We start from the raw sequence: 21,456 nt of genomic DNA, 5'->3' as shown, positions 1-21,456 counted from the left end.
TGATATGTTGGGATACTTACATGTTATACAACGAGAGATTGATCTTTGTCATATATGATGCAACTATAAAATTGTTGTTTCATCAAGTATTTAATATGCATTATTACAAAATCTTAACTATTAGATAGAGAAAAGTTTCCTCTCATTCTTTTTAACAGGGTTAGATCAAAATTATAACTAAACATTTTCATCTAAATTGTGTGAGACCATGCTATATAAGACATTAGTGTTACAAGCTAGATTCAAAATATTTTCATCTAAATTTTCTCATAAAATATTTACCCCCATTTCCAGATCCTTTAAATTAAAAAGAAACAAATATAATAAACTTATCTTGAAAATAGAAAATAAGTTAATTATTTCTCAGTAAATCAAACAAATATCAGCAAAAACATTTAATTATGTAGTGATTTTGATCTATACTTTTCCCCTATACGTTCACTTTGTAAATGTCAATTTACTATTTAGTGTTCAGAATATACCAAATATGTATCCCATTTGATGTACCAGGCCAATTTTTTATATAGTAATATATTTTGGTTTACTAAACACACCAAATCTTTTGTCACATTTAGCCCTTTATTAAAATAAAAATTGAAGTCTTTCCACCACATTTCACTTTCACTCCATTCTCCAACTTTTACTACCTTAAATTTAAGGTTGCCATCGTTTCTTATTTGATTATGTCAACCTACTTTTTTGTATTATGCCGTGTAGATCGGTCACCATCTCATCGTGTCAAACTTGGTTGCACAAATCCACCAGAGTCAGACAAGAGTCATTTAACTAAAATTGATGTGTGTGAGTGATATGATATGGCTTGTTGGGACAATAATCTTGCTTTATTTATCTCATACCTTAAAACCTACTAATTAATTAAAACGTAGATTACATGTATGATGTTTTTTTTTTGCACGTAGCCATGTCGTGAGATTTATTGGGACCATGTTAATATTTTGAGGATAATTATCGTCTAGAGTACATAAGTAACATAAAATGAGCTAGATCATAAGTCATAGCTAGGAATAAGATTGTGGCTTCACACATGTCGAAAAATAAAACCCTTTTTACTGTATTTAAAATATAGGATAATAATAAACATGTATATCTATTTTATATAACTATAATATTGATATAAAATATTTATCATGATTAATTTTTTTTTTAAGAAATCACAAATATATACAAAATAAATATTTCTCTTTTAATGTAATATATATAGATCTTTTGCAACTTATTTTTACCTCATTTATATTTATATTTTTCATCATATCATATATCATATTTGTCATTTTCTCTTTATCTCTCTCCTACCTTTAACTAAATCCCCCTCAAAATGGGGTAGATGGTTACATTTTCCAAAATATGTCAAATCTATGGATTAGCTAATATAATGCTAGGTTCAGAGGATGGGAGCATATATTCCACAGCCACATTCACTAACTCCGTCATTAACTTTGATAGCACTTGAACTCTTTATTTCTTGACCATACAACTTCTCCCCCATAGTACACGTTATGGTAGCTGCATTGCATTTTCCTCATGCACATTGTCTTCTTCTCCACCAAGCAGATTATTTAATCAGCGTCTGTGTAGTAACTTCAAAGGAGCAAGATCAAATTAACAATTGATGACTAAAGTTAGACAAAAAGAAAAGTGGTGGAAAATGGAAATTATGGCACATGTTGTACACGGTTTCAACTATCAAGAAAATGGTACAAGGCAATCTTTATCAAACAATTATAGAAACTTATTCCCGAAATAACATCATTAAAAATGAAGAATGAATATGGAAAATGATGCATGTTTTGATGTGAGATTTATAGTTTCTGTGTGATATGTAAATATGTGTGCCATGGGAGATTAAAATAACAACAATAAAAACTACATGGTTATAAAGGACATAATATATCATAATTAATATGATAAATTTGTGAAAGTAAAAACACTTGTCATTATATAGATGATTAAGGGACTAACTTCCATGATTTTCTAATTTGAAATAAAAGGATTCTCAATTTCTTTTGACAAGCATCTTACATAGTATAAAAGAGTCAAACACACCTATCATTTGATATAAATAGGAGTAGATAACAGTTTTAATCAAGGAGTTTGAGAGATTTTAAAAGTTAAAATTTTTATCTTCATTTTTGATTGAGTGGCTAACCTGCATGACTCCCCATATGTCATATAAAAATGTTGTCAATTTCTTTTAACAAGCTTCTTACATGGCATACAGGGAGCCAGGCAGATCCATCATCTCCATAAAATCAGAGAAGATAATAATTTCTACCAAAGAGATTGAACTTGATTAGAATCTATATCATCATAACAATTAAGTAAATCATACATTTTCCTTTTGTCTTTCCAATGGTATGAAAAACATGATAAATCATAATTAAGGTGGTAAGTTAATAATTTTGTTTTGTTAGCTTTTGAAAATCATGTTTGATTCGGTGAGTGACTAATGTGCATGACTCTTTTCGTGTCAAATAGAAGGTTGTCAATTCCTTTTAATAAGTTTTTTAGATGATATTTAGGGTCAAACAGATCTATCATTTCATACAAATCAGAATAATTATAAAGGATTTTATAATAAAAAAAATTCATTATAACCTGCATCATCAAAAACTAAAAAAGTGTTAAAATATAATTAAAAATACATACGCACAGACTGAAAACTAGCCAAGACTAACAAAGATTATCAAGAACTAGTAATATACACTCCTGTGTTAGTGATGTAATGAGCCATAAAAAAAATAAAAAAAAATAGCCCCATTTGACAGCAAAATCAAGAGCTACATAGCCTTAATTATAGAGGGACAAATAGAGTAACAGGAAGCCAACACAAAGGAAAACAATAACCTACTTCTTTTGCTCACTACATAAATAACTGACTTTTCTACAGTGATTCATAGAGCTTAATATGACTCTCTACATTTTTTGGTTATGGAGCCAATGAAGATGGGGGTATTTAAAGAGACAGAAATGGGGAGAGACAGGAGAAAATCCATGAAAGAAGAGGGGTGAGGGAAGAATTAAGGATCCAATTGGCTTAGGTGGCAATCAAGCCTCGTTTGTAAAAAAAAATAAAAATAAAAATAAAAATAAAAATAAAAAAGTCCCATCAAATAAAGTCAAAGCTGCCTGAGTTTTTACAGCTAGTCCTTTTTTGGATTCTTTCTCCCTTGGAAAAGGTAACCCCTCCCCACACTCATTTCAAATTAACCCATCACATTTTTCATCCTCTCCTATTGTAAGTTTCATCTAAGATATGATGTGTGCTTATTTGTCAAATCTCTTTTATTTAAACTTCAATATTCTTTTATTACCAGCACTGCACACAACCTTTAATCTTTAATAAATGATTACAATTTTATTAATTAGCACAATTAATTAATTTAAATTATTATTACCTTTATATGTATATTATTACAAAAAAAAATACATACAATAACATATAAAAAGTGTCACTATAATTATAATATATATAAATATATATCTATTTGACATATAATTATATATAAATTTTAGTGTTGATTTTAAATGAAATTTAATAACATATTTTATGTGTCATTATAGTTTATACTTACACTTTTTAACAATATACCAACATATATTATATTTATTGTGTAGGTAAAAGTAATTTTTAATAATACATATTGTGTTGCTGTAAGATATGTATCACTCTAATCACAATTTCCTTATAATGTTATAAGATGTAAATATTTAATTCATTAAAATTTAAAAAAAAAAAGTTAATGTAGATGATAATAATAAGTATATTTTATTTTCAATTTGTTTCAAAATTCTTTATAATACTATTTTATCTTAATTAATATCTATCTATCTCTTTTAAAAGATTAAAGAGTATGTCATATACTTTTTTTTCATAATTAATATTATTGTTTATTCTCTTAATCAATTAGAACACATATTTTTTAAAGAATTTATAATTAATGTATTTTATCAAGATAAAAAAATATATTTTAATTAAAGGTATTTTAATTTAAAAATAGTTAATACATTAAATACTATGAATTAAGTGTTATATGAAAAAAGAAATAATTATTAGGTTTTATAAATTGGAAGATGTAGTGTTACCTAACATTAAATATTAGCAAATGGGTCGATAAGTTATTGAAGGTGTGGGTACATGAACATTAAACTTACATATTATGTTTTTTTTTTAGATATTATTGCCAAACTAGCTTAATTTGCTTCGCATGTTAATTATTTTTCCTGAGATATTAGAGGTCTCCCATGAAATATTAGTCTCAAATTAACCTAATTTGTTTTGTATGTTAATTATTTTCCTAAGATATTACATGATTTTTCTGAGATACTAGTCTCAAGTTAGCCTGATTTATTTCACATGTCAATAATTTTCTTGAGATATTACTCCCTCTGTTCCACAATGATGACTTCTACATTTAAATTAAGTACAACAATAAATATATTACTTTTTTATACAATTTTACTAAAATAGTGACTTATTTCAATAAAAACATTAATTTTAATATAAGTGGTTTAATATTTTATGAAAAAATTACTTATATTATAAAAAAATTATCATATAGTGACACACATCTTATAGTGACAAAATACGTGTTACTAAAAACTACTTTTATCTATACACACACACACATATATATATATATATATATATATATATATATATATATATATATATAATATGTTGGTATATTGTTAAAAAGTGCGGGTATAGAATATAGTGACACATAAAATATGTTGTTAAATCTCATTCAAAATCAACACTAAAATTGTATGTGACTATATGTGAAATAGATATATATTTACGTAGATTGTACTTATAGTGACACTTTTTATATATCACTATATGTAACATTTCTTGTAGTGTTAGAAAAAAAATATTAATATTAATTTAAAAAATAAAATTCATTTTAAATATTTTTTAAATATTAAAACTGCAATTATTTTAGGATGAATAAAGTAATAACAAATGAGCTTACTTTATTTCCCATGTTAATTATTTTCCCTGAGATATTAGAAGTTTTTCCCGAGATATTAATCTCAAACTAGTTTATTTTTTTTTACATGTTAACTATTTTACCTGATATATTAGAAGATTTTCCTGAGATATTAGTCTCAAATTAGCTTAGTCTGTTTCACGTGTTATCTATTTTTTCTGAGATATTAGAGGTTTTTTTCCTAAGATATTAGTCTCAAACTAGCTTAATTTTTTTCACACGTTAATTATTTTTCCTGAAATATATATTTTTTTTTGGAGATATTAGTCCAAAACTAGCTTAAATTATTTCGCATATTCATCATTTTTCTTGAGATATTAGTTCCAAGCCATCTTAATTTGTTTGGCATGTTAATTACTTTGAACATTGTGACCTCAAAGTTTGTTACTCCCATGAAAATAAAATAATTCTAATAAACTCATTACATATAGTAATTGCAAATATGTACAATTATTATATAGTGACACATTTTATAGTGATACTATAAATGTTATTAAAAATTATTTTTATCCATACAATAATTATAATATATGTTGGTATATTATTAAAAAGTGTGAATATAAGTTATAGTAACACACATAATATATTGTTAAATTTCATTCAAAATTAACATTAAAATTGTGTGTAATTATATATTAAATAGACATAAACTTATATATATTATACTTATATACTTATAATGACACTTTTTATATGTATGTAATATTTTTTATAGTCGCACTCACAATTGGTTCCTGAGATATATTAATGTGGCCCCAAGAGATTCATGGTTTCAGTGTGGTGGACCTCTTGCTTAGTGTTAAATGACTCATATCATATGCTTTTGTCAACGTGTGTGTTTGGGATAGCAATGAAAACACACACAATTGTTCTTATCTCAGTTTCATCACCTTCATATTAATTTTTAACAAATGTATCTGTGCCTATGTTCCATAAAATAAGGTTTTTACAGCTCTAGTCTGTCTGGCCTGGTTGTTCAAAGTAACATCTTTCTCTCTCTTAGTTGTTCAATATAACATCTCTCATCATTAATAATAGTATTAAATTATAATTTAAAAAATACTAAATAAGATGATGTTTTATTAATTGAAATCATTAATTATTACTATTAATTGCTAGTATTAATTATTCTCATTTCTATTCAATGAATTTCATCAGTTCATTATCTTACTCTTCGTCAATAATAAATATTATTTTAATTATTTTCATTTTTATTTAATGAATTTCATCATTTTATTATCTTACATTCTTTCTCTTAATTTATAATAAATATTATCTTTTTTTTTTTTATAACATATCAATAAAAAAAATAAAAATAAATCACTTACCACAAATTTTTAGGATATATTAGATTAAGATTTTAATCGATTTTAAAAAAATTATTACAAAAAAATCTTGTAATATTCAATAAAAAAAAATTTAATATAAAAAAAATCATGTGTATTCCATCAAAATAATTTGGGTTTTTAATAATCCGTCATTATTTGGTGATATTTAACTAAGACAATTATGATTTTTTAAGAGTTCATCAAAATCTAGTAGTATTCAATTAATATTTTTTTTACTTAAATTTTTTTTATTGGTATTAAAAAATATAGAGATTTCAAAAATAAATTATTTTGAATATTAAATTTTGTGAGACCTTTTAATATAATTTACATGTATTTCACCTATCAAATAATCTCACTAAAACTTTTGAGATTTTGCATGACTTTTTTCCCTTTTAAATTTTCTCTCGTCGTTATCACTTCTCTATCTTTTTTTCTTCTTTATCTCATTTTATCCTTTTCTTTTTATTCATCTCTTTCATTTATCTCTTGTCCTTTTTCGTCTTTTTTTTTTACTCTCATTCTCTTCCCTTTCTTGCTTCTCTTTCTGTTTCTCTCTATTCTCTATCTCTTTTCTTTTTCTCTTTTTATTCATCACTCTCATTTATCTCTTCTTCTTCCCCTCCTATCTTTCTTTTTAATCTATGAATTGATTATAATTTATCAATATTTGTTTTAATTGTTAAATATTTAAAATAAAATTTATATTATTAAATATGATCTATTATTAAAATTTTAAAATTATAAAAAATTTAACTATTAATTTTAATAAAATTTAATATTGAAATATAAAATTTTGAAGCACAAATTAAAAAGACTTGACATGTAATGGTAATGACCCTCAAGATGAAAATAAAGTTTTCAATTTGCACCATGCATCCTTTAAAAACGTGATTGAGAGAATATATTTAGTATTTTCAAATCACATTTTACAATTTTTAAGTCAAAGTCTCTATTTTTATTTAAGATATAAATTGAACTTGTATTAACATATAACATTACATAATTTTCTTTGTAAAAAAATGTTGTTCAGCTAAATTTTTAATTGAATTAATGGATGAATCTTCATCTTCAATGCTACTAGTTGAACATATTGTTCATACTCAAGTGCATGAAAGAGAATATGTCAATACATATAAAGGCTAATATAACTTTAAATATGTGAAGAAATGTTAGTTAGTAGGACATTAAAGTCAATTATTTATCAAAAAATAGAAAATTGTGTTGGTTTTATTTTTTATTATTACTTGTTATTTTTTTAATTAAATCTTGTCGTATTACAAATTAATGTTTTGCTGTGAAATCCATAAAATTCTTTAAAATCTTATAATATAAGTCCATCAAAATTTATTGAAATCTATTAAAATGTGAATTACAAAGTCTTGATTAAAATCAAAGTTTTAAAAGTCTTTTAACAAAAATCCTAAAAGTCATCACATTCTTTCAAAGTCTTTTAAAACCCATTAAGATTTACAAGATTTTTTCATATTAAAATTGTCTTTCGAAATCCCAATCTAATACACACCCCCCCCCCCCCTTTTTTTTTACAAACGTTATAAGAAATGTTACATATAATGGTATACAAAAAGTGTTACTATAAATACAAAGTTAAATCACACTTTTGGTCTCTCTATTTTTATCAATTTGTATTTTTGGTTTCTTTATTTTAAAGTACTAACATTTAGTCATCCTAATTTAAAAAGTGTGAAATTTTGGTATTCTCGTCAAATTAACACCTATTAATGATTAAGTTTTAATACTTATTCATAGTTAAGTAATGTGACATTTAGTAGTATGATATTTGAAGATTAAAAATGCTAAAAAAAAAGTGCAAATAAAATTTATTAATAAAATAAATACCAATCCCTTATTAAATATATATATATATGGACACACACACACAACACAAATATTTTTTTGTATGTTGTTTTTAAATTTTAATCTTTACAGTCATGTCACTTAAGTGATAATAGACCATTAAATATGTCAAAATATATTAATCAAAAAAATATCAAATTGATAGTAAGACAATAATATAATATATATATAAAAGTATAAATTTATTTAATACATAATTACATACAATTTTAGTGTTGATTTTGAATGAGATTTAACAACATATATTATATATCACTATAGTCTTTACTTACATATTTCAATAATATATCAACATTTATTGTAATTATAATAACAAACATCATGTCATTGTATATGTAGGTATATATACAATATATGTGCATCACTATTGCTAATATTTACACTTTTTAACAATATATCAACATACATTATATCTATAATATAAGTAAATTAGTAGTTTTTAGTGACAAGTATTATCTCACTATAGGATATGTGTCGCTACATGACAAAAAAAATTTGTAATAAAAAAAATGTCCTAAACATTAATTTTATTTTAATCTAATTTAAACTTTATGTCATGCATTTATAAATAGACGCCATCAACTTTAAAGTATGTGCATTTTACATGATAAATGTTTATTGTATATAACTAAAATTTATAATAAACTACTACTTTCGGTCCTAATTATAAGCAACATAGGATAAATCATACCAACAAAAGTAATTACTATTGTTAATTTTAATAAATTTTACCATAAATTTAAGTTTTATTTCAAATATATCTTTTTATAAGTGGTTATATTATATTTAATGTTAGTTATAAATGAATACATATGCAATAGAGTTAACAATAAATAAATGATATAAAAGAAATTTATACTTAAATAATTTTAAAAATGATTGATTGTTGCTTATCATTGTAGCCAAAGACAAATCTAATTTGTTTCTTAGAATTGGGACCAAAGGTAGTAATACTTAAACATGTGCAAATCTTTATCATATATAACTAAACTTTATGATAAATTATATATACAAATAAATATAATTTCTAAATATAAAAATATATTTAAAATTTATATAAATATTTTTTTTACATATATAAATTATATTTTAGATTTATGATAAATAATTTATAATATAATACAAGATTATTTTTATTTATTAGTAATTTATTTAAAATATTAAAATTTAATTAAAAATAATTATGATAAATAAAAACCAAAATAAATGAGAAATTAACATAATTCCTAAAAATCCTCTTATTGAAGAAAAATTCCTAAAAACATTTTTGTACAAGATAGTTGTTTGTATTTGATATATAAAGGGTTGGTTTTGTTCCAATTAATCCTTAAATTTTACTTCTTTTGCAATAAATATCATCAACTTTAATTACATTATAATTAATATTTACCATTATCATTTTTACAAAGTTTTTTTTATTATCAAATTAGAATTAACTTTTTTATCTTAAATGTCAATTATTTTTTAATATTTTTTTTATTCATTACTAAAGAGTATTCCATTTTCGAAAAAAAAAATGACTAATCTCTTCCAAGAATTTGATAGACACCAAGTAGATAAGCATCATTTTCCAACTTAAATTTTCTATATTTATAAGAGGCAAAATTTGATAACGGACCACATTCATTAATATTTTCTTTTTTTTACAATTAATTTTCAAATATAGTAAAAAATACGAGTTTAGAAAGAAAGAAAAAAAAAAAGAGAGAGAGAAGAGACTGATAAAAGAAATTAGAAAAAACCTTTATTTGGTTTTTTTTATTCCAAATTCTATGATGTTTTAATATATTAAAAAATGATATATGAAAATAATTCTAATATATGTATAAAAAAAACTAATAAATAAGTGTGAGTTAAAATAAATAAATGAATGATATTTTTTATTTTTTTAGTATTTTAATTTCATTATAATATAAAAGACTGTTTAAAAAAAGAAATACATTTTAAGAATTAATTAAGATGAAATTGAAATTGACATTTTTTTTACAACAAAAAATAATAAAGTTTAAGGATCAATTATAACAAAATGAATTTTTATAAAAAAAAAATTATAACAAAATTAAAGCCCGTGATGTGTATTACTAATAGATAAAGTTTAAGCATTAATTACAACAAAATTAAAGTTCGTGATGTTTATATACTAATAGGATAAAGTTTAAGGATCAATTGAAATAAAATTAAATTTTGTTGTATTTATTTGTAAAAGAAGTAATCTTTAGGGTGGCTAAATACTTTTTTTTCGAATTAATAAAAAAAATGAAAAAAAATGATAATTTTATAAAATTAACTTTATTATTAGTTTTCCGCCCTAAAAACAATAGGATAAAAAATAACTTTCCAACTTATATTATTTGGAGTATAAATAATAAAATAACATTAAAAAACTAAATTAACATTTTTTTTCTTATGACACTTATTATGAGACAAAAAGAGTATTTAAATTTTCTAATTGTCACAACCTATTTAATGGATAAATTTTTCTAATTTTATATATGTTTTCCATTCATAATACATATTACCTAGTTAACTTGATCTTTCCACATGAAATAACAATCTAAGCCATCAAACTTTATTTCTACATTGTTGAGCTTTAATTAGATAAACTCTAAAATAAGGAGATAGATTAATTTAACAATAATCTATTAATAAATATGTTAACCTAGTCATAACTACACATCCATCTAAGAAAAAAAAAAGTAGAGTCTACAAGGTTTTATATCGTCTTTCAAAACCCTAATAATGTCCATCTTGTGGCTACTACCAAAAACTTCGCTCTTATATTGTTTGCGTGGATTGAGTAGAGACACCATACTCTTTGGTGCTTGATAATTAGAAGAAAGAAGGTATTCATCTTTCAATCGTGTAGAGAACTTTCCAAAAAAGGCATAAAGCATGTTATAAAGATAAAACCTTGAAACTCATAGGGTGGTTCTTGGGAATGTGTGATTCATGAGAAATGGTTATTTCACTCATGAGACCTTTTAATTAAAATTATTTTTGAAAACTACCAATAAAACCCCAACAGGAAGAGTAATCTAGAGTTGTCAAAAATGGTTTGGCTTGACAGTCTAACCCAATGATCGATGCTAAGTTAATCTCCATGAAAAGTGGCTAAAAAAGAATCAAGTTAATTTGGACCTATCTAGTAGGCTAGACTAGGCTAATAATTTCTAGGCACAAAATCTATTAAGCTTGTTTGGCTTGATATTTATTTATTGTTAGATCAAAGGAAGATCTTAAATCTCTTATGAATATATGTTTTAATGATAACAAACTCAAACATTTTTTTTTTATAAATAATTGTTTTGGAAATCACACAACTAAGATGATAACGTAAGATAATTCTTTATGATGATATGTCTTTTGGTAAGTCTCTTAGATGAAATGCTATTTGTCTAAGATGAATCATTAAATATTACATTTATTATGTTTGGTGATCATATCATCTGTTTCTACGATATTCCTTAACAGATTGAAGGAATTAAAAAAAATTTTAGTACTTAAACTTCATAAAGGAATGAGGGTTTGTTTTTTTGTTAGAGAAAGGATAAATAAATATCTTAAAGTATGTAAAGTCATCTAAAAAGTCATTCTTAATTGACACATACAATAGTTCCTCCGTTTTATACTAAAAATGTAATGAGTAGTTTCCTTGATAATAAAAGAAATGAACATTTGGTGAAATATATTTAATGCACCAATGGACACCTTACTCTACAAGGAAGGAAGACGAAGAAAATCGACAAGTGAAGCTCATGAATTTATAATAGTCATCTTCATCAGTCACCAATACAACTTCATTCCAATACTCGATAATTCTTTCAATAAAAAATCCTGTGCTTAAAAGTTGTTACATGTCTTATGAGCTAGAAAATCTTTTGTTATCTTTTCCTTAACTTTAATTGTGTTTTAGCTTGAAACTTATAGAGACTTTATTGTTTAAAAAATTATTGGTATTGAAGCTTAAAGAGACTTTGTTGTTGAAAAAATACTTGTGTAGTTTGCTTACAGAGGCAAATCATATAATTTATAGGTTGAGTCAAAAGTAACTTGTGAAACAATATTCGTATCTTTACAAAAGATAGTGAAACTTGATCAAATTGATAAAAAAATTAAACATAGTCTCAATGGTTAAGATAAACTAATATAAAAATAGTATATATTCTTTATTTTTGCTTCATTTGCACTTTTTAAGGCTTACGCTACTACTTTACTATTTAAAAAAAAAGTATTATTTTTTATCATATTATTCAATCTCTTTTTAGTATCTTTATTTTTACACTATTTTTTTTTGTAAAATTTAAATAAAAAATAGGCAAAATTAGACTAACCAGACCATAAAGTTAGTTACCCATAAAAAATTAGATTGGTCTCACAAGCGTTGAGATGATAGGTAGGAACAAACCTGGCCCATTTGACAATTCTAGTGTTGCCTTTTTTTCACATCAATCATGTTGACATCACCATTTGAACAACTTGTTAGACATTGCCATGTGTCCTATTGTCATTGCCATTTCTTTATTTACAGTATTACATTTTTTTTATTGAACATACGATCCATATGATGGGCTATATTGGACTTGAATATCTTAATAACATTCTACAAAATGCACTAGTCTAATTGGCAAGTTCAGCAGGGCACACTCTTTTAATCGAGGAGTTGACTTAGTGTGTCATATTGAACTCACTACTTTGATTAGTTCAACAGTCAAAACAACTCTAATTTAGAATGTTTTAATACAACTCCCTTTTGATAAAAAAAAAAGTTTTTAAAAATGCCCAATTTTGATAATATTACATGTCCTTACCATTTTGTTTGTGCGATCATGCCCAATAATTCTCAATTGTCATGACTCTTAAAAGACTAGACATCCTATAGACGTGTGTGAAATGTAATGATGCATGTCAAACTAGAATGGAGCATAAACACAAAGTTATGTAGTAAAATGCTTAGCCTAAAACTTTGTTTAAGGTGGATCTATTGTTTTATAATTTTTTAGTGTGCATCGAGGATATTTTTAACTAACAATGAAATATTAGTATGTTTTTCAGGCTTAAAAATCACTTTAAGTTTTATTTATTTTTTCAACAAAACATTATTGATATACAAAATAATTTCATTTGCCAACATGAGATGACCTAAGTAGTTAAGAATCTAGTACAAACTCTCATATTTTTCTTTAAGTGTGGGTTTGAATCCCCTCATGCCACTTTTTCCATTTAGTATGAAACCTCCATGTGCAAACCCCTTGGCACCTAAGGACTAGTTAAGTAGTTGTAATTAAGTGAAATTGCATACCATTTGAATTTGTGATATAATTTTCAAGATTAGTTTTTACTAACGACCCTAACACATCATTAGAATACCTCTCCATGCTACCACTTTTATCTAAAAAAATAAAAGAATTTGATTTCTATCAACTTGGTTAGTAACCTAATAGCTACTAAGAAATTCTGGTGAACTTTATCAACCCTAATTAATTCTTTGTATGAGATTAATTTTTTATATATATTATTAGTATAAATTTTTTAATCAAAATTCATGGCGGGTTTATATAATTTTAAGATAATTATTAACAAATCTATCACATATGTCAAATGAAATTGAATGACTGCATATAATCATTGAGTGTAATATTTAATACTTTTTTTTATATTTTTTATTTTCTAGTTTAATTTTTATGTACTAACTTAAAAAGTTTGCATCAACAATCAATTAAAAATTATTGTTAGTATAATTTTTAAGTTGTTATTGAAAAGTTAATAAACTTTGTATACATATTCATCATTTGTGATTGAATTACAGTCTAAAAATCTTTTAAACTATGGGTACATAGAGTTATTACCCTTTATGTTTTTTAAAGCAATTTTTTTTTTCCAATATGCGCCTAGTATGAATGAACATGTGGTGAGGGGGAACAGTAGCCTGATCTCAAAGTGTGTCTCCTATCTTTGAGGAACCGTAAACAGTTTTCTTTCTACACTTGCAACGTTTCCTTAACTGTCAACGTTTCATTGGTCATGTCAACCTTGGACAACTATTGAACTAGTAGGAGCCACCACCAACGTTGGCCATGGCTGTACTTGCCACCCACTTGTTCCAAACCAGAATGTTCTCTCTACCTGCGACAACTTCTCCATTTTCCACGTTCCTCGCGCTACGTCACAGATGGAGACATTCCATGCTTGTGAATGCAAAACCCCTTCTAAAAGATGGCACTCTCAGTGTTGGTGGCAATGATGCATTAAGGGGTGTCCCTGAAAACGTGGTGGTCACACCGTGCACTGGTTCGTCGGCTTACATAGGGGCCTCTTGTGCTGCTGCTAGTTCACGCCTTGTGTTCAAGCTTGGAGTCATTCAGTATGCATTTTTCTCTTCTTTCTCTGTTTGTTAAAAATCCCATGTTGACATATATATGATCAAAATAGAGAATAATAATAACTATCTTTGAAAGGTTGAGTTAGAACTATAATCCAATTTCTGATAGGTAATGTTTGAGTTGTAGACAATATCACCAATTTTGTACTGATTATGTGAAATGACTAATGATCACTTTCTTGGTTTTAAATTACCTCACTCTAACCGTAATTGTGGCCGCTTCACTTGCATTTGTCTGAAATTTCCTGCAATATTGTTAATTGTGATACGGTTGTGAACATAATTTAAAACCATGATCTCTGTTTGTGTTGCATTTTTGAGTGAATAATGAATCCACTTCATGTGTGCTGTTTTGATGGACAATTATCTATAATGGATGTTGGTTCTGCTCTTGTAAAGTGAAGGGTGCACTTTCGATGGCAAAGTGCTGAGTAATAACTATTGATTAAAAACTTGACAGTTGAGATTTTAACAATTTATCACTATCTCCCCTGTCAGCACTGTTAGAGGAGAAAATTTGAGTGATGCAATGGTTAGGAAATTTATAAAAAAAAGTTAAAGAATATATAAATTCTTATGTTTAAAAATAATCGGGGAGGAGGGGGGCTTTGTTGCAATAACATGCCACTTTTGAGTGTTGTTGATGTGAAAGTGTGCATGAGAAGTTTCACATTTGATAGAGATAAGTATGTTGCACAACATATAAATGAGAAAAATCAATAGACCTAGGTTATGGGTTAAGATGTGATGTGTAGTTTATTTGTGTAGTTGACTCATGGCTTATTGGTGGAGTTCTCCTCGGTATGTAACTCCCTTGTATTCCTATTTCCAGACAAGTATCAATGGTCCAATGTGTCTGCTTGTTCAGCTACACTTCTATGGAATTTTTCTTAATATTCTCTTTGAATTTAGATATGTTTTTCGCTTCCAAACACTTCTGAATATTTCCAAATGCACTGAAATTCAATGATAATAATTTAGGCAGGCTGCTTTGCAATGGACATTTCTTCTGATTTGATATAAACTTGACCATATGAACTGTTTTAGCTCTTTGTTTAGATTCTTTCGAAAATTTGTGTTGCTTAAAAAGAAGTTAAAGCTACTCTTGTAAAAGCATGAAAGTATGAACAATAAACTAGTAGTTACTCTTGTTGTTAATTCACACTTAGAAGGCAATAACAACTTCAATGGTGAAATGACTGTGTTTAAAACTCTAAACCAGCATACCCTAGTTGGCATGCCTGCTAGGAGCTGTTTCCATCATGTCAGCCAGAATTCTTGATCAATTATTCTGCTAAGTCTGTCTATGAAAATGCTTATAACGCAAATGCTGCAAAAGTTTTCATACATTTGTTTGAGTGATGCAGGGATGTCAGATTACTGTGCCTATACAGATTTAAAATTTGGTGGATGATACCACGAGTTGGGAACTCAGGGAGGGACATTCCTATTGAAACTCAGATGTTGCTCTTGGAAGCAAGAGAAGGAATAGATTCAAAATCAACCAAGGAACATATTTCATATATCATTTTCCTGCCAGTTCTAGATGGTGAATTTAGAAGCAGCTTGCAAGGAAATTCATTTAATGAACTTGAGCTTTGTGTTGAAAGTGGTAAACATTTCGGCATAGTTAAATTTTATCCATCTTTTTCCCTTTAACCGGTTTCAAGATTTTGTCGGTCTAGGCCCATAGGAAAATTTTGTGGCAAAACCTATATGGCTATATATATGAGCCAACTCAGCCAAGAAATAGGAAATGAAAAGAAAATATGAAACCAATTGTTCCTGATAAAATGTGGTTGTCTTAATTTCTTTTTGTTCTTTGTCAGTGAAATAGAGTTCTCCAATTTTGTAGGAGATCCGGCTGTAGTTACATCCCAGTCCCTAAATGCTGTTTTCATGAATTATGGAGACCATCCATTTGATCTAGTGAAGGAATCTATGAAGTAGGTCATCCATTGAAATATATAGGAGACAGCAAATTTACAACTACTAATATCTTTGTTACATTTGACTTATACTTTCTCTGTACGTGTTTCAAACAATATGCAGGGTTTTGGCAGAGCACAGTGGTAGTTTTTCACTGAGGGAAACCAAACAGGCTAGTACTCGAACCTTTAAATCTTATAAGGCAATGAGGATAGGAAAGTAAAAACCTGGAACTCATTCATGGTTTCATGTTAAACCACTTCGGGTGCAGATGCCAGGAATGTTAGATTGCTTTGGTTGGTGCACTTGGGATGCTTTTTATCATAGTGTTAATCCTCAGGGAATCAGGGATGGACTCAGGAGGTTATTTCAGCTACTTTTTATCTGTTCATTGTAAATGGAATTTAAGGTAGTTGATAGACTAAAATTTTCTGACTAACTCAAATGATGAATTATCTTAAATATAATTCAGATGGAAGTATTGATAATTGAGTAACAAGAGAGTTGTTTTCCATTTCATTTTTGTTCATCATATTAATTGAGTATCCCTCCCCTCATCTTGTCTTTATTACTTCTTTGAGTTCATCTTGTTTGTGAAAAACCTTCTCAATTAAATCTGCATTACAGTTTATCTGAAGGAGGCACACCGGCTAAATTCTTGATAATAGATGATGGATGGCAAGACACTGTGAATGAGTTTCAAAAAGATGGGGAGCCATATATTGAAGGATCTCAGTGAGCTTCTATTCTTTATCATTTTTTCTTCTTCAAATGCTTACTTACTGATTTATTTGAAACTGCAGATTTGGTGGCAGATTGATCAGCATCAAAGAAAACAATAAATTCCGCGCAACAGATGTAACTAAAAGTGGGGCACCTGAAAGTCTAAAGGATTTTGTTTCAGAAATCAAGAGCACTTTTGGTCTCAAGTCAGGTTCCTGTACTTGTTATATATGTATATTACAAAATTTTACACATACAAATACTTGTGGACCTAAGAAATGTTATTAATTGTTGATATTAAACAAAAAAACCACATCCAACATAATCGGTCTTATCTCTCCAATTAGAAAAATTGACCTTCCATTTCCTTTTATTTAATTTCAGGTATGTTTATGTATGGCATGCCCTACTGGGTTATTGGGGAGGGTTAGATCCTAATGCATCTGGAACAAGGAAGTATGATCCAAACCTTAGATACCCAGTACAGTCACCAGGGAATTTAGCAAATACAAGGGATTTATCTATTGATGCCATGGAGAAGTACGGTATTGGTGTCATTGATCCAGCTAAAATTTCAGAGTTTTATGATGATCTACACAGTTATCTTGTCTCTCAAAACATTGATGGAGTTAAGGTTGATGTTCAGAACATATTGGAAACAATTTCAAGTGGTCTAGGAGGTCGTGTTCTTCTCACCAGACACTTTCAACAGGAGCTTGAAAAGTCCATATCAACCAACTTTCAGGACAATAGCATAATCTGCTGCATGGCTCATAACACAGACTCCATTTACCAGTACTTACTTTAACCACTGCTGTCTTCTCCGAATTATATCAATACTTACGCATTCGGAATCAGTAATATCTGTTTTGTACATTAAGAAATGAATCATGCATATTTCTATGCTAATGAGTTGGCAGTATCAGTACTAGCACATGCTGTGTTAAAAGTTGCATCTCCCTACTACTTATGGTGTATTTTTAACAGAACTATAAGACTTGTAAGGATCATTCATTGAGCATGCATATTTTCATGCCAAGTGTTCTTCAAGCAATGACTTAAATGTTGATTACTGAAACGAAGAGAGAGAGAGAGAGAGAGGTAACCACAAGTTCAAGAAATTTGGCCTTTAGTGCTATTTCTTCTATTTTAATGCATTATTCCCTTGGTATAACAATGTTACCCCATGTTGAATTTGACAGCTCAAAACAAAGTGCGGTTACACGAGCATCCGATGACTATTAGCCGAAAAACCCCATAACTCAGTCTCTACATATAGCTGCTGTAGCTTTCAACAGCATATTCTTTGGTGAAATTGTTGTACCGGACTGGGACATGTTCTATGTATGCTATGGCATCCTCACTACTTTATTCACTTTATAAAATTGTATACAGAATCTGATTAAATTCCTTAACAACATTTTCTAGAGTCTCCATGATGCAGCTGAGTTTCATGCAGCAGCCAGAGCAGTTGGGGGCTGTGGAGTATATGTAAGGTAAAAAAATGCAACATGGAAGTATATAACCCCTCAAACGACATGTTGTAGTTAAAATATAATAATGACAAGAAATATAGTTTCACTTAAGAGAAAGAAATATAGAATGTGAACATTACATATTTGCTCATCTTACTATATTAATTGCTCATGATCATGATGACTGATCAAATGACTTGGATAATGTTATTGGATTAGGCTTGCAGCAGTTGAATTGAATCGTTACTCATTCCGGTCAATATCCAGAATTTTATTTCATATATTTGTTCACTGCTGAAGTAAACTTGTTATCTCTATTATCCATTTGCTGTAAGTTTTTAGCATCAACTGACCACAGCATGGCACTATGACAAACAGTGACAAACCAGGCCAACATGATTTCAATGTACTGAAAAAGCTTGTACTTCCTGATGGATCGGTGCTTAGAGCCAGATATCCTGGTAGACCATCACGTGATTGTTTATTTATTGATCCAGTTATGGATAAAAAGAGGTACATGCTAAATTTTATGTTTTAGAAGAGTTTGACACATTTACAATCTTATCACATTTTATGATATTTCCAATCACAGCCTTCTCAAGATTTGGAACTTGAACAAATGTGGGGGTGTTATAGGCATCTTCAATTGCCAAGGAGCAGGTTCCTGGCCTGGTCTTGAAAATAATGCTGAAGAAGACATCATTTTTGAGCTATCAAGCAAGGTCTCTCCCTCGGATATTGAGTATTTTGAAGAGGTTTCAGCAGGGCAATGGACTAAAGATTGTGCAGTTTTTCGCTTCAATACAGGTATGGCTTGAATTGTTTTGACAGTCTTAAATGTAAGCATGATTTATTTATTTAATTATTATTTCTACATGAATATGATTCACACAATATTCCAAAACTAACAATTAAAGACTAATATGCGATTGCGGGATGCGACTTCGCTGGCCAATGGTTTACCTTTTGCAAATTCGGGACCATGTTTCATGTTAATCACACAGCAGAATGGTTAATGGACCATGTTTTCAAATTTCAGGCTCTCTGACACGACTATCAAAGGAAGAATCATTTGATATCACATTAAAAGTATTGCAGAGTGAAGTGTTCACTGTATCTCCAATTATGGTATGGCCTACACCATTCATTCTGTTTAAAATCAACCAAAACTGAACTGAACCTTTTTCTGTGATGTACACAGGTTTACAATCAAACAATCCAGTTTGCACCAATAGGACTGACAAATATGTATAACTCTGGTGGAGCTGTTGAAGCAGTTGACTCCGGTGATTCTTCAGGATCTAAAATACACATAAGAGGTAGAGGAGGAGGTGACTTTGGTGCTTACTCCAACCTGAAACCAAAGTCTTGCTCTATAAATTCCGAAGATTTGGAGTTCCAATTTAGAGAGGAAGATAGCTTTTTTGGAATAACAATTCCAGCTAAAACCAGTTCATGGGACATCACCATCTGCTACTAAGACCTTATTTTTCATGAAAAGGCACAAATCATTTTCTGACATTAATAGATGATGCTTGGAAAAATCAGTCTTGGAGGGTAAATTTTATTATGAAACAGCTAAACTAAGGTCAATAAGTGTTTCAGTTCTTCACTGAAGACTTGACATGCATTGGCTTTTATATCACTGGTCTAGTGATTTCTGTGGATATCAAGCTTACATCAAACAGCGGAGAAAGCTCATTTGAAAACAAAAAAAACTTTTTCTTACAAATTTGAATATGTACATTGAAATAGAAGACAGATGCTACCAGGTGCCAAATAGCAGTGCTGGATGAGTTGTTGAATTTTCGGTTCAAAGGAGTTTCATTTATCAATTTGTTTAACTTATTTTTTTACCCTATAAGATGTTAATAAAGAATCAAATTTGTGGCTCTCTTAGGATTAGGAGTTGCATGCAGCTAAAAATTTCCAATGCCAACCTCATTTTTTTTTAAAAGTAAAAATAATATACCAAACATACCAGAAAACATAAGCCACATACATAAAGATTAAAATATTTTTAAATATATAAACTAAAAAATAAAATTTATAAAACTATAAAAATCAAATAAAAATTGTACTTATATACTATACGATAATATTTAAATATTATATCATATATCTTTTGCCGTTTTAAATATGTAACAAATTATATGATAAGACAGAGTTTATCATATTTATTTTATGATCAACTCCTATGATTAAACACAAAAGTCTATCTTGTGTGAGAATATTTTTAAGAGTTATTCTTCGGTCGAAGCATTTTTAGAAACTTTTATAACTTCTTATTCTATTCTTTATTTACTATATTTATCTATGAGTTAAATTTTAATATTTTAAAATAAATTATTAATAATTAAAGACAATTTGATGAGATAATATAAATTATTTATCTTTAATTTAAAATTTTAATCTATATATTTAAAAATATTTATTTATATAAGTTTTAAATATAATTTAAATATTTAAATATAATATTTATTTGTATATAATTATTATAATTTTTAATTATATATAACTAGTAGAATGAAAGGCACTTCAAAGACAAGAATAACATTTTTTAAAAGTTGATGAACAATTTTTTAAGTCATGAATAGTTTTTTCTTTTTTAAAGTAGTTAACTAAAGGATAAAATTGAAAAATGAATCGTGGACACCAAAAAGTGGTATTCTTTTTAATATTAGTATAAATATAAATAAACATTTGAAATATACATGCTAAAATATTAGTTA

At 27.5% G+C, this 21,456-nt stretch overlaps 1 pseudogene across 1 annotated transcript; it reads left to right on the top strand.

Moving 5' to 3' along the window:
- The first annotated feature begins 14,017 nt into the window (after window positions 1-14,017).
- On the top strand, window positions 14,018-20,559 carry LOC109804370 (putative galactinol--sucrose galactosyltransferase 2; annotated as a pseudogene). The gene is made up of 14 exons (XR_014429842.1): window positions 14,018-14,579; window positions 15,965-16,209; window positions 16,453-16,543; window positions 16,650-16,698; window positions 16,798-16,889; window positions 17,154-17,261; window positions 17,330-17,455; window positions 17,634-18,044; window positions 18,452-18,593; window positions 18,678-18,745; window positions 19,103-19,237; window positions 19,317-19,531; window positions 19,764-19,852; window positions 19,926-20,559. The product of XR_014429842.1 is annotated as a putative galactinol--sucrose galactosyltransferase 2 (transcript).
- Window positions 20,560-21,456: the final 897 nt, after the last annotated feature.

This window comes from Cajanus cajan, chromosome 1, assembly GCF_000230855.2.
Source record: "Cajanus cajan strain Asha chromosome 1, NIPB_CcT2T_4, whole genome shotgun sequence".
NCBI classification, from domain to species: domain Eukaryota; kingdom Viridiplantae; phylum Streptophyta; class Magnoliopsida; order Fabales; family Fabaceae; genus Cajanus; species Cajanus cajan.
This window is presented reverse-complemented; position numbering and strand designations above follow the sequence as displayed.